The sequence below is a fragment of the Pristis pectinata genome, chromosome 16, assembly GCF_009764475.1.
Source record: "Pristis pectinata isolate sPriPec2 chromosome 16, sPriPec2.1.pri, whole genome shotgun sequence".
Taxonomy (NCBI): Eukaryota; Metazoa; Chordata; class Chondrichthyes; order Rhinopristiformes; family Pristidae; genus Pristis; species Pristis pectinata.
In genome coordinates, this window is record NC_067420.1 from 34,714,945 (window position 1) to 34,730,181 (window position 15,237).

The 15,237-nt window shown below is 39.0% G+C and overlaps 1 protein-coding gene across 4 annotated transcripts in view; it reads left to right on the forward strand.

Moving 5' to 3' along the window:
* The first annotated feature begins 2,290 nt into the window (after positions 1-2,290).
* LOC127578695 (nuclear receptor coactivator 3-like) overlaps positions 2,291-15,237 on the forward strand; it is a 177,960-nt gene continuing 165,013 nt past the window's right edge. For 2 of the 4 annotated variants that reach the window (XM_052030984.1, XM_052030983.1), the window contains exon 1: positions 2,291-2,494. The gene's annotated coding sequence lies outside the window, so the exon portion shown is untranslated. Of the gene's footprint in view, positions 2,495-3,130; positions 3,192-15,237 lie in introns of those variants that run through there. The other 2 variants (XM_052030986.1, XM_052030987.1) reach the window with 2 other exon arrangements.

Below are 15,237 nucleotides of genomic sequence, written 5' to 3' on the forward strand. Positions count from 1 at the left end.
ATGCACGATGGGATATTATCATAAGATAAAGTACTGGTGTTAAATTAAATCTGTTAACGCTAGCAAAAGTAAATCCACACAACGTAAGGACCTCAGATAAACTTCTTTAAATGAGGGGAGTGGCAAACTTTTTTTCCCAGAATGATACTGCGGGCCAGTGACAGAAAGCGACGGGACACGTTGCAGCATTTTACATAAGAATGACATTCTAGTGTAACAATGCAGTCCCCAAATCATCTCTGGAATTTAATCTTACCCTCAGAATATAATTATACAATGTTACTCAGTTCTGAAGCACCCAATTTACGTGGAATTAAAATAGATCTCACAGTTTAACATTTGCAAATCCATGCACGGCCAGTGGAAACATTCCTATGAAAAGGAGATTGAAGCTAAAAATATCCTCGTTCGCATTCCCGAACCACGAAGGACGAGGAAAGGGGCAATGGGCTTGGTGTGGCTGGAGAAGCAGTGGTAATTCTCTATGGAAAAGAGAAAGAGAGAGAGAGAATTGCAATGGATCTTTTAGAAAAATTAAGATGTAGATAATGAATTCTTAATGTCTGAATTTATTGAGACCTGTTGCCGTAGAGCTTTCTTCCATGACATGTATTTATAAACACACAGTGTTTGAAAACTATCATATACTAGGTCCCAATTTTCCACCTAAGTGCATGATTGTAATGGCTGCTTGTATTTCTTTCCGTAATTCTATAGAATTGCTGTGTATCGCGCTCTCTTTAACAGACCGCTTTGATTCCGTTGGTTCATGACCCTCTTGACACATATCAGAAGTGAAGCATCTGACGTTTGAATTGTAGGATAATCAATGCACGTACAAAATTTCATTACTATGACAAAATAAAAGGAACACAGAATTAATACTCCCAGAGCGACCATTAACATAGAGGCGACTTATTTGAGATTGTACTCAAATTTAGACGGAGGCTCTTTGATATTAACGTTTGCCAATGCTCCAGAAGTTTGGAGAAGTTTTGAGATATTTAGACTAATGCCTTCTTTCCACTTGGGTATTAGCTAGGGTGCATTTAATCAATACCACATTATTTATAATACAATAATCTTATTTCATTTTAGATTCATTGAAACAAATAAATAAAACTGATTATTCTTTTGCCAATACTACTCAGTGCATTTAAATGAACCACTTCAACTCAAAAGTAGCTTATGAATATTACAAAGTCAAATAAACTACTAAACTTATTTAAATAGAATCGCACTTTAAGCATAACACACAAATTAAGCTAAAATCAGATTAGGATCAACTTTGCACAAAAGCCACTGGAAGTTACATTAAAAAAAAGCCAGGTTTGTTAGAATTGATCCTTTATTGTTGAGTCATTTAGACAATTCTTACACTAATTCATAACAATCTTTATTTGGTGGAACATAACAATTTTGCTGTTTATTTGGATTGATTTTGGTCCACCAGTTTAGTTCCCAAAGTAGACACTACCACATTACATATCAAGGCATATTTGAAGATCCTGGTAATTAATGCTTGCAATTGGATTGACAGGCAAGGGATGTCATGCACAAACGATGGAACTCCTGCTGTCCTGAATACTGTTTCAAAGAAAAACGACTCATTAAATAAATTCAATCCATAAATTGCAGGTGAAAACATAGACCGGTGCTTATGCAGATGATACACACTAGCATGGTGCTGTTATGGTTCCATGGAATCATATATACTCAATCTGTACATTGAATGCACTTAGTCACCTACACTCGAAGCTTCCAGAACCCAAATAATTAAGCTGTCCTGAAGGCTACACACCCTGCCTTTTCTGGATATCGATGCTAGGTGACTTATGTATTTATGAAGTACTTTGCTTTTTCATTCACATTAGGGAAACGACCAGCGCAGCCTAACGGTTCCCTTATACGATGAGATGGACTCTGACCTCACGATCTACCTCGTTGTGACCTTGCACCTTATTGCACTGCACTTTCTCTGTAGCTGTGACACTTTACTCTGCATTGTTATTGTTTTTACCTGTACTACCTCAATGCACTCTGTACTAACTCAATGTAACTGCACTGTGTAATGAATTGACCTGTACGATCGGTATGCAAGACAAGTTTTTCCACTGTACAAATGACAATAATAAAACAATACCAATACTTTGGAGTCCCAGTAGTCCAATTGCAGGCGAGTCCCTTTGCAATTAACCTGAGACACGCTGTCTCACCCAAGGCAGTGACCACCCCAAGTGAGACACGCTGTCTCACCCAAGGCAGTGCGCATCACCTGTACACCGGCAGCCTCCCTCCCTCGCCCGGCGGACTACAAGCCCCAGCCGGCACTGCGGGCGGGGTCCCCGCGAGCATGCGCAGTAAGCCGCCCCCCTGTGGGAGTGTTCGAGATTTAAATAAACAAGGAGCAACATGGCGGCGCTTTGGCTCGGCTTATTTAGGCAAACGAAGGTCAGGATACTGGCGGCTTCCTTCGACTAACAGCCCCGCGCCGGTGAGTTGGCGCGAAAGCTGCGCGGCCGAGCGCCTCGACCGGACCGCCGTCCCTCAGCCGCCTGCTCTCTGTGGAGGGGGCAGCAGCTGCCGCTGCTTCTTTCCCGCCCCTCCACCCACCCACCCTCAACCGCCCTCTCCCTCCCTCCCTCCCGGCCTAAAGTTAAACGGGTGCCCCCACCCACCCCACTAACCTGTTACCGAGGGGCTGGCCGAGAGCAGCGGGGCCCTGCCGCCAACCCCCCTCCTCCACCTCGCCCCCGCTGAAGGTCGCTGGCGCCCTCCCGGTCCGGGCGAGACCGCCGTCCTGTTTTTTGTGTGGGGCGGGGGGAGGGTTGAGGAAAAGCGAATCGTTTTCTTTTTAAAATTAAAATAATTAAACCCAAAAAGGATCTTGGTTCGGGACAACTTAATTACTGAGACTGAACTTGGGAGCGTTAGCCCGCCCCCGGCCCTCGCCCATTGGCTTCTTCACCCTTGCCTGCCCGCCTTCCCATTGGTGGCCATCAACTGGTCGCCATGGCATTTTCCCCCCGTCACGTTGGTTTGGGCAAAGACGGGGGTTTGGGAGGGATTTTAATTACAGTTTCGGTGTGAATTTTAAATGCTGCTTCTACGTTGCATTCAAACAACAATAACAAAAAAAAAAGCGCATACTACCTCCTAGGTTGCTTTGCTTGTCTGCAGTCGTGAAGACGGTAAGGCAGTAAGACTCTTGCAATTATACCCAAAATGACTCGCGTGTATGACAGCTAGCAAGGAAAAAGGGAACCATGCAGACAAAAGCGTTAAACAAAGATTATATTTTATCATCCTCACGTTAAACTAACACGAGAATTAAAATGTGCCTTGGGCTGCACAAAATATGGAAACTGCCATGCTACGGAAGGTAAAGACATTGGGAGGCAGCTGCCCTTTTTAGGTAGACCTAGATGAGCTGGAATGTACAAATTGTTTTGTTTTAAAATGCTTAGAGATTTAAAATAACAGCACCAATCAGCCAAATGTATTCAGACAGAGTTTCAGGTGGAGCATTTAATAGGCAGGGAACAGATCACAATATAATGGTTATACTTCAGTAATTTTACATTGATCGTGAAGGAATAAGGGTGGTGTTGGTCTATGAGTAAAATAGTGTCTACATCTGCCCCTGATCTTTTTATAAATCTTTTAGATTGGGCATCCAGTTTTTGATCACTGTATTTTGACACTGACATGCCACAAGCAATCCAATTCTGCCCTGACTGACGTCGCTCTTCCTGGAACAGACCAGGGACTGAACTTAATGTGTTCCTAAATGCAAGTGACTGTTAACCCCTTGCAGAAACAGGAAGTCAGATGTGGTGCACACACGTGTATTCTTATGAATGGAGTCAATAATTCTGTGATATGTAGTTTCTGTTTGAACTAAGCTCTTATTTTTCAAAGTAGATTCCAGTGAATCTCAAGTCTTTCAGTTCCTGCTTATTGCTTTGTATTTCTGTATTTCTCTGCTTGTTTTATGAGGATGGTACTTCTAGTTTCCTTGCAGTGAAACAATATTAAATGTTCTCCATGGGTTAGTTGATGTTAAGAGATTAGGATGTCAGTATTTAGAAGTAGAATATTTATAGCTGTGCCTGGAATGTCTAAAAATTGCATTTTGTAATTGCTAAGAATTGTGCCCATTATTTTATATATCTAGAATGTTAATATGTAGAGGCAACTTGAAGTCATTGTGAAAAATGAGTATGAGGTAATGTCTCTGCCAACAGAAGAAACATTTCTCATTACCTGAAGTACATGTGTGTAAAAAAAAAGCATACAGCATAACTTGTTAATTTTGGGAGATTTGCTAAGGAACTCTTGAACATTAGCTACCATTTGTATGCTTTTTGTATTTTAAAAAAAAACAAAGTTCTGACAGTACCATGTGGATGGAATAGGTTGTAATTCCTGGCAGATGTTGATTTTCGTTCCCAATTTTTTAAAATTTAGAACTGCTAATAATACCTGCATTTTGTGCATTAGAAAAGCACACATTGTTTGTCGAGCAGGATAATTCAACGTGACAGCTCCTTGATGGCTTGCTTCTAATTGTGGATTTGCAGACAGCAGTAGGATAGGCTCTTGTGTTGTCGTCGATTCTGGTGACAGTGGGTTGAGGGACTTCTGCTATTGGCTTGCTTGCTGATGGCATTCATAAGCTGTTGTCATTGGTGTGTCTTTTGAGACCCTGTTGATAGACAGATGCTAAAGTACTGGTAGATTTGACATCTACATCTTGTTTAGATCCTGTTATTGGCAGGTCTGTTAGAACAGCCTGTAGATACTTTTCATAAAATTCTAAGCTGTATATTTCTGAAGTGTACAGCATTTATATGTGCAATATTTTGGTTAAAATGCTCAGCAAATTTGGCTAGCTTTTTTAAGAAGGTACTAAACTATTTTACTCGTGAATGTAAGTTTATTTGAATGATTATGGATCATCATGACATTAATTGAATCTAAAACAATTTCATTTGTTTCTTTTATATTATGAAGTGAGGAGATTTGTGCAGAAAAATGCAGATTTAGATGTAGATGAGTACTCGTATAGACGTTGTGAATGCTTGTGAAATATGCATGCCAAGAGGTACCAAAACTTGTATTGCAACACGTGCCTGACCTTGATTAGAACCAGTTGCTTCCCTTTCCACAGGACACCTTCCAAAGCTGAAAAATATCATGCTGTGACATTGCTTTAACAATTGCAAGGGAAAGCATAACTTTGTTTCCATCTTTCAGGCATTGGTGAACCTATTAGAAGTCAGAATAAAACTATAAAATAGTTTTATTTGAATTTTTGATCTGACTGCTGTGGTTAGTACGCGAGGTAGTATGGGTGTGTTTTAATGGTGACTGCTAAAATTTCACAGGAGTTCTTCCAGACTGACTTAGCTTTGTGTTTTTCTTCAAACAGCTGGCAGTTATTTGTGTGCAAGTTAAGAAGGTGGACATTAGATTTTCCTGTCACTTCAGTAGAGCCATTGGCTGCCTGCGCACGATTGTTATGTCGGGCTGTAACAGTCAAGGATGTTGTTATAGTAACAGCATTAGGTGACCTCACATAGTACTAAGTTTGACTGCATTTACAATCAAAGGTGGTTAGGGAGAACTAGCAGGGTTACAATATCTACAGGCGCATGGATGCTGGAAAAATATTATTGATGGTTACTGTCTTTCCATTTTGTTGGATTGGGCAAATGATTGTCCTATCTTCATATAGGATAGAATGTTCACATCAGTGAATATTGACATCTTGTGGGCTTGTTTCCAGGTGTCAAATGAAAATTAAGGGATACTTTTAATTAACAATATAGCATTGGGTATGTGCTTTTGGGATATTTTTATTACTACTTTATATCTGTATAAAAGTTTTATTTTGGCTTGAAGCAGAGTTAGTAAAACTTGATACTTATCATGTGACTAAATATTGGTTTTATTTTTCATATTGTTCGCCATGCCAAAACATGTATTTTAACGTCAAGATGGATTGGCATTTTACCAAAGAAATGGATCCTGATTTTAATTTGGCAGAGTATTGTAGCATTTAGTAAGTAAGCAACATATAGTTGTAATACCATTGTGTTTGTTCCAGTTTTAAAAAGCATTTGGTGAATATTAATTCTCTCCTCAGCCCCATTTTGTAAACTATTTTCTCATGTCTCTTTACTTAGGCTGCTTTATACATATGCAGTGTTCCTGGCTTTTAAAATTATTGCGAGCCTGTGAAATGTTTGTCTTAATATAATAGATTATGCACAAGTTTAGCAGTTTCTGCAGTGTTAATAGCAGGTACAGGAAGAAATTTATTTTACTGGGCAATGCATCTGAGCCGTACTATGTGTATACATGGCAAATAATTTGGTTGTGGTGTATGTTATGCACAAACTTCAGCATCACATTTTATGTACTGTGATAGTTTTCAACATTTGTTTGCCCTTATGACACTCTTTACTTTGAAAAAGCATGCTTCACATGCATAATCTGTTTACAGATTGCTGGGCAATTTTGAATTTGGTGTAATGTCCACACAGGATTTAAAAATATACACAAAACACACTTTGGTTTTACACTGAAGTTCTTGTGGACAACTATACATTATTTATGTGATCACATTAAGGAAATGATAATAAGCTCCATAGTTTTCTGAAACAAAGGTTATTGGTTGAAAACTTATTTCAAATCACAGAACTCTGTTACACACAACGAAGCCATTCAACCCATTTCCCGTTGCTGGCAGTTTTGATAGAGTCCCCCAGTTCTTTTACAACAGCCTTGCAAATATTTCCTTTTCAAATATATACCCAATTCCTTTAAATTTTTAATGAATCTGCTTTCATCAACTTTGCAAGTAGCTTACTCCAGATTGTAATATGTACTTTGCAATCATTTGTTTTGAGAGTTACTTTTCCCTCTCCATTCAAATTGAGAATTTCTGTTGGAGCTTCTATTAGATGTAAAAAGTGTAATGAAAAATATGCACTTATGTTTTTTAAAATGGAACAGCTTTCTTAAGTATATGCTTGCATCAATATTAATTAGGCTCTCCAGTTCAAAGGCTGTACTATTTTTCACATACACATAGAATTTTCAACCCAGAACCAAACTGTCCAGTCCACTGAGTTAAATTTAAATGTATCTGATTATGAGTTAACTTTAGATTAAAGTTGCAGGTCCTTGAGTTTTGTGTATTTTCTTCCCATTCATTTTCCTGGTTAAAGGGATGGGTCCTCGGGCTGCAGTTAATGTTGCTTCATGACTTAATAAGTAGCGAAAACTTGGTTCACTTGCTAACTTATTTCCAAAATGCACAGTGGTTATTCATTTGGAAGATCATGTTACATGCTGAGCTTAACCTATTGAGGTGCGAACATAAATTGGTGGAAAAAAAAGAAATTCATTTGAAGTATGCATATATATTTGGAATGATGTGTTTGAACATGTCATATCAGTGATGGAGACAAAATGATTTCAGTTAATGTTTTGTAATGTAGTAAGGCTTCTTGTAAACAGTGAAAATATCAAATGAGGCTGAATACTGTTCTGTAGAAGAATTGAATTTCACTTTGTAGACAAAGATCCAGAAAACACAGATCATGGATTTGGTTATCTGGCTTTGGATCAGATAATGAGATGCACGCTGATGTTGGATATGTAGTTATTTTGTCAGTGTTCGAGCTTTCCATAGGTCATTGTAGGGCTTGTTGAGCAAATATTTAATCTGCTTAGCTGTGTAAATAGCTGACAGTGTAAAGAAAATTGCATGGAAAAGTGCTGTTTCAGCAAAATTGGGGTTGAACATGTGGGTTGGGGCTGATGCATGTTTTTAAAAAAAACACAAGAGGGTATCCTTTGCTGCAGAGACTACTAAATGATTTAAGCTGCTATTAGCCAAATGGCTAAAAGCAATTTAATTTTCTGTTGATTATCACTCCCCTATTTAGGTTCATGAATATTGTTCTTTATTATTTATCTGAACAGGATTTTTTTTTGAAAAGGAGTGAAATGAGCTTCTAAGTTGAAATAGGGTCTCATTTTGGAAAACTATTTACAATATGGCAGTGATAAATTTTGGAAACTTCTCACAGGAAACCTCTATCTCCCCTTCTATCTCCTCCTTATCCATGTTTCCACCGCACCCCCCCCCTCCCCCCAACCTAATGAGGGTATTTAACATTGCTGTAGTTGGTTTGGAAGTAACTGGTGCTTGATGATGGGTCCCAGAAATAGATTGGATGTGTTTTACAAGGAAATGAAACAATCTGTACACACCACAAAACTGATTATTCCAATGGATGATTTTGCAGCTTTGCTAGATCAGTGTTGGGCATTTTCCAAGAAGTGATTTTTATGTACTTTCTATTTGTATAGTCTACAACCATTATAGACCAAAACTTTTTAAATTCTGAATCCATAATATCTGAGTAACTGAAGTGCTGTAGGGATGCATCTTCTGATTAAGTCTGAATGACAGATAAGGCAGCCTTGTAATGGTTTGTTGGCATGATGGTGGTCTCTATGTAGTGGGAACAAATACTCCAGAGTAGAATCTAGCTGCTGAATGGAACTAAAAGGAAATGTTGTTCTGGATTCTTTGATAAAACATAATGAAGGTTTGTTTCTAATGTCCTTCTCTTCGTGCAGTAACTTTCTAAGTTTGTGTATAAGCTGCATGTTAGAAGCCTTTTATATTCCATATCAAGAATATGCAGCAGTGAGATTCACAAGCATTCATGCACCAGATTTTCCTTCAGTTTTCCCTCTATTCTAGATAATGTGTTTGCTTCCAAGCAAAATTATATCCCTTTTTCCTCACGACCAACTCCCCACCCTGCCAGTCCCCTACCCTATCTCCAGCATCTCCTGTATGTTCATCTGCCAAGGACAGAAACTCTCCCTCAATCTCTTTTAAAGATGCTTGTTTAATAAATCCTACATTGGTAGCTATAGCAATATACCTTTCTGCTGCTTGATGTCAATTTTTAGTTGATAATGCTGCAAAATGACTAGAAGTGAAAAATAACATCACGATTGATTACAATCCCCAACATAGTGATCGGATTTTGAACTAATTTTGGGCCTTCCATTGTAAGTAGTTTTAGAGAGATTCAAGTTTAGTTTCTAGAATTTATATTTGAAGTTTGTATTTTGTACATTCTTTGTAAAGCTTTTAAGTTGATTTTCGATAGGAAAGTAGTGTCATTAATGAAAACAAAGTGCTTGAAGCACTGCACAGATCAGGCAGCATCTGTGGAAAGTGAAACAGTTAATATTTCAGGTTGAAAACTTTCCTAGAACTGGAAAAGTTAGAAAATACATTAATTTTAAGTTGCAGAAAGAGTAGGGGAGGGATAGATTGGATATCACTGATATGGAGAGGCAGTATTGCCCTGGGGATAAGCTGTATATGGAGTCATTCAGTTGATGGGTTGATGAGAGCAAAGTAAAAAGCTATGGAATGCAGAGCTTGTTGGAAATACTGTACAGGTCATGCTGTGGTAATGGCAAGAGCAAAAACCTGAACCTAGATTACAGATGGATGAAGTGCAGCAGAACTGACCACCAAATAAAGTGAACTACCTGAAGTTGTAGAAGGCTGCAAGTTGTATCAAAGGCTGCAATATGCAGAGACACAAACTGAGGTGCTGTTCCTCCAGCTTCTGTTGGGCCTTGTTATTAACAGTCCAGGACACCATACGCAGATTAGTTGGGAATGGAATGGAGAATTAATATTACAAGCGACAGAAAGCTGAGGGTCACCCCTGCAGACTCAACGCAGGTGCTTCCATCTCCTGCCCAGGCTCCACAAGGGAATTATCTGGGCTGACCCATTGCTTCAGCCTGTTCTTGTACCACCAGACTTGTTTCTTCCTCCATGTCTTCATCATTTCTCCCATGCCAGTGTTTTTCTTCTTGCATCTGTGACACCTCTGGTGCCCCCTGCCACTTTGACATTCTTCAATTCCCTGGTTTCAACTAGTTCATCTCTGCCACAGATAAACAACCCCTTTACACCTGTAAACCATACCAATAGAGTCTGAGGATGCTCCCTTTCTTTCTTGAACAGAGACCCGACCAATTCCCCATTGTCAACATATTTATTCACCTGGCTGAACTTCTCGCATTGAACAACTTCTTCACAAGATCACAAAACAAAGGAGCAGAAGTAGGCCATTCGGCCCATCGAGTCTACTCCCTGAGCTAAACTAAAACTATTCCTATCTAGCCCCAATTTCCGGCCTTATCCCCATATCCCTTGATACCTTGACTAATTAGATACCTATCAATCTCCTCCTTAAACGCTCCCAGTGATTGGTCCTCCACAGCTGTATATGGCAAAGAATTCCATAAATTCACTACCCTCTGACTATAAGAAATTTCTCCTCATTTCTGTTTTAAACGGGTACCCTCTAATTCTAAGACTGTGCCTTCTAGTCCTGGACTCGCCCACCAAGGGAAACAGCTTAGCCACATCTACTCTGTCCAGTCCTTTCAACATTCGAAATGTTTCTATGAGGTCCCTCTCATTCTTCTGTACTCCAGTGAGTACAGTCCAAGAGCCGACGAATACTCATTGTATGTAAGCCCTTTCATTCCAGGAATCATCCTCTCAAATCTTTTCTGAACCCTCTCCAACATCAGTACATCCTTTCTAAGAGAAGGGGCCCAAAACTGCGCACACTATTCCAAATGAGGCCTCACCAGTGCCCTATAGAGCCTCATCAACACTTCCTTACTTTTCTACGTTATACCTCTTGAAATGAATGCCAACGTGGCATTCGCTTTTTTTTACCACCGATTTTCTTCAACTGCATTCATTTTTCCCAGATCAAAGCGCAGCCAAGGGAGCTCACATATGCCTAAGCTATGCTTGTTTATTTTTGGTCTTTGTTTCACTCCTACTCAGAGTGGGGAGGCCCACTCTCTGCTCTCTTTCTGGTACATCAACAGTTGTATTAGTGCTACTTCCTGCACTTGTACAGAACTCAATAATTACTTGTTTTTCATTACTTTTGCTGACAGTTTTCCACCCTGATTGTAACTTCAAATGGTCTAGATTATATGATCTTTTATTTCTTCCTGCCATCCAGGGACTCAAAACAGTCCGTCTACCTGCATTTACTGCTCATAGTGTAGTCTCAAGCTGCATTTGAGGAACCAAATGCAGATTGGGTGACCACTTTGTGGAATCCCTCTGCTCAATCCACAAAGATAAGTTTGAGTTTCCTGGTGTCTGCCACTTTAATTTTCCATCCCATTCCTACACTGACCTGTTTGTTTTGGCCTCCTGCACTTCTAACTATCCCCAAAGTAAGAACATTGAACCATACAGCACAGGAACAGGCCTGTTGGCCCACCAAGTCTGCACTGACCATGAATGCCAATCCAACTAATCTATCTGCCTGCACGTGGTCTATACTCCTCTACTCCCTGCCTGATCCCTCTGTTTCCTGCCTGGTCATATCTGCCTAAATGCTTAAATGTTGCTAAGGTATCTGCTTCAATCACCTCCCCAACAGCACGCTCTAGGCACCTACCACTCTCTATGTATTTTTTAAAAAAAACACCTGCCTTGCAGATCTCCTTTAAACTTGCCCCCTCTTGCTTTAAGCTTCAAGAACAGCACCTCATCTTCTGTTTGGTCATGTTGTAGCCTTAGGAGCTCGATATAAATTTTTCAACTTAAGGAAACGATTTCTGTATTTGAATCAGAATTGGCTAGTTCTGCTGTAGGTCATCCATTTGTGAAATTAGCTCCACTGTTCTCGCTTCATTAGCACAGCCTCATATATTCCCTTTGTCGTATCCATCCCTTCTTCCCACTCTATAACTTAAAACGAACTTGGTTTTTCAGTTCTGATGAAGGCTCTGACCTGAAATCTGTTTCTCTTTCCACAGATGCTGCCTGACCTGCTGAGTCTTTCCAGCGCTTTTCTGTTTTCAGTTCAGATTTCCAGCATTTGCAGTTTATTGATTTTCAGTCAGTTTCATTGAACAGGGTGAACTGCTGCTCTTTTTATGCTCCAAATTGCAAAGCATGCCTTTGTATTAATTATTACATTTTAATTATGGTTTAATTTGACTGAGACTACATGGATTTTTACCATAATCTATTTTACTTGAAGGTAAAGGCCATAAAATCTGAGTCAGTGTGAAGCAATGACGCTTGCTATTCAGCATGCTTGCAGTTGCTTAGAGTTTTCATGGTTTTATTTAGTAGGGAACTTTTTGATGAGGCTCCTCTGTTGGAGATGTGTGGCTTGTGAGAACAAGGCAAGTAACGACATTTCTCGTGAACTAATCAGTTGAGAATTTTCATTTGAAATATTCTAATTTAGAAGTAAATCAATGTAAGGTCGTGTGTAGAATGAAAGCAAAATAAGCTGAAGGGAGAAAAGATGGGGTTGAGAGTGAGATAAGGAAGAAAACTAAATATAAACATTAAATTTAGTGCAAGAATGAATTACTTGCGAAAACTATCAAGGCTAAAGATACTGATTTATCACAGTTTAAAATGTTCTTTCATTTTAATGTGCAAGCCTGAATTTGTGTTTTTGGGGGTAACAGGTGGCTAAGCAATTCAAACTCCATGTCCTTCACTATTTGAATATTGAATCTTCTGATGAGATCAGTGGACCACAGTTTCTGTAAAGAACCAGGTGAGTCAGAGAGCACGCTTTCTTTTGGAACATAACAGCCTGTTTCTGGCTGAATTATTCCATTGTAAGATTATCAGATTTTTTCACAAGAAAGGCGGGTTCAACAAATAACTGATGATACAGCTATTTGGCAAATAAAGATTGAATCTGTTTGCATATCTTCGAAGTACCGTCTTCAGAATTGTCTGGTTATCTATTAGACTTCAGAAGAAAAGCAGACTTTATAAAATAGTACATATGAGAGTGATTGCTAACATTGTAGTAAGTATTCCTTATTGGAAGCTAGGTGCTGATAGTAACTTTTCAAGTTGAGATTAGTTCCTCAGTTTTATTCAACTTGTAATGCTGATTTTCAGTATTTGCACCATTCTTGAACACACTTTGTACACCAAGGAAAATGATTTGTGGGGAAGTGCATTGATATTTTGCAAAGCCTTGCTATGAATTCATGTGGTAATCGTTATATTTTGTCTTGCAGTTTTATGTATTTGTGAAGATTGGAAGTAATTTATTTGAATGTTACTAAAACAGTTATGGAAAATTCTGAGACATTTTGTGTCTGGAGTGTGAGATTTGTCTCTTTGGAAGCTGTATTCCTGCAGATTCTGAATAAGGTAAAGGAGAGGCTTTTTGTGGAGGTGTATGTGAATGCTAATGAACAGGAAAGATAGTTGAAATGCATTTGTTGGAGGACAGTGATTTTTGTTAGTATACCCGAACCATTGGCAGCAGCATCCCACTTATGGCAATAAACAAGTATTGTTTTAATGCTATTGCTTGAGGATGGTATGTTTATCAGAAATAATACTGTAGAACTTTTTATCTGTATGGTTGACAGATTATGTTAGCTGAATTTTAAGAAATTGATTCTCAAAATGTGATTGTTGCTGGTGTGAGTGGCATTTAATGTGCTTCTCTAATTGACTTAATGTACAATAAGAACAACCGGTTCCTATACTTTACGGACACTTGGTGACCCAGTTAGATTTTCTAGATTGTTTGATAACCTTGAAGTTACACTTTGACTTAATTATTTTTAAACTCTCTTCAACTTCTCAAATTGTTGAGCTGATCTCCATTCTTCTTCCATGTCTTTGAAACGACACATGTACACATGTTACTTCATTGCTGTGCATATGTCCTATCTAAATACATTTGATAGTGCAGTATATTAATTTCTGTGATGACAAGTTGCTTGCGATCAGTAGCTTCTGGTATGAACAATAGAGATACAAGAGACTGCAGATGCTGCAATCTGGAGTGAAAAACAAAGTGCTGGAAGAACTGTGGTCAAGCAGCATCTGAAGGATGAAAGGAATTGTCACCTCTTCATTCTGGCTATCGTCCCTCTACACTCAGTCCTGATGGAGGGTCTCGACCCAAAACAACGACCATTTCTTTGCTTCCACAGATGCTGCTTGACCTCCTGAGTTCTTTCAACAGTTTGTTTTTTGCTCTGGTATAAACAAATTCTGTTAGTTGCAAAATGGGCTCCTCAAGAATTTGAAATATTAGCAGATCTTTTTATCCACATTCTCTACCAATTTTGCTCTCTCCCACTGCCCTGAGTTTTTATCACTTGATAGGGATGGCTTCCACAAGCCTGGTGATAATCAAATAGTTTTTCTTTTTTCCCTAGAACATTATCTCACTGGGTATCAGTACTGTAGCGGTTAGCATAATGCTATTACAGTGCCAGTGACCCAGGTTCAATTCAACCGCTGTCTGTAAGGAATTTGTACGTTCTCCCGGTGTCTGCATGGGTTTCCTCCTGGTGCTCCGGTTTTCTCCCACATTCCAAAGACGTATGGGTTAGGAAGTTGTGGGCATGCTATGTTGGCGCTGGAAGCGTGGCAACACTTGTGGGCTGCCCACAGCACGTTCTCAGTAATGCAAAAAGACGTATTTCACTGTGTGTTTTGATGTACATGTGACTAATAAATCATTATTTTTGGGCTGAATTGTTGTAGTTTTGCCATGCTACTTAACCTTAGATTGAGTTTTAAGTTCCATTTTCTAATCATCATGAAGATAGTACAGTCATGTTTTTGCAAAATTGACGTTTAACATGTTGGGCCTCTCTTTTCTCTATTGAGACCATACATGTGATTTTCTTAGCATTTTTGACTGTAGTATTTTTCCCCATAAAATAGTTTCTTCATAAAATATATTGTTACATGATGAATATCATGGTATTTTCTTAATTCGCTGTACCAAGCATATCTTTACATTTTCATACTGTCTTTACATTGTCAACATCACATCATTTAATTTCCCAGTTATTCCATCAATGATAAATTTAAAGGATTATTACACAAGGCCTATCCCACAACCTGTGGTATTTACAATTCTCCATGAATCTTGCACTACAGTACGCCAACTTGACCATCACTTTTGACGTTCATGATTGCAAACCTCCACACTATAAATTTAAAGGCACCAACTCTCCGGAACTGTTAAGCCTATCCTCTTTCATTTTTACAAAAGCCCTCTCAGTTCTGCTATTGAGTCTATCATGATCAATTGTCCCATCCAGGTTCATTCTTTCCCTTTTGTCCAT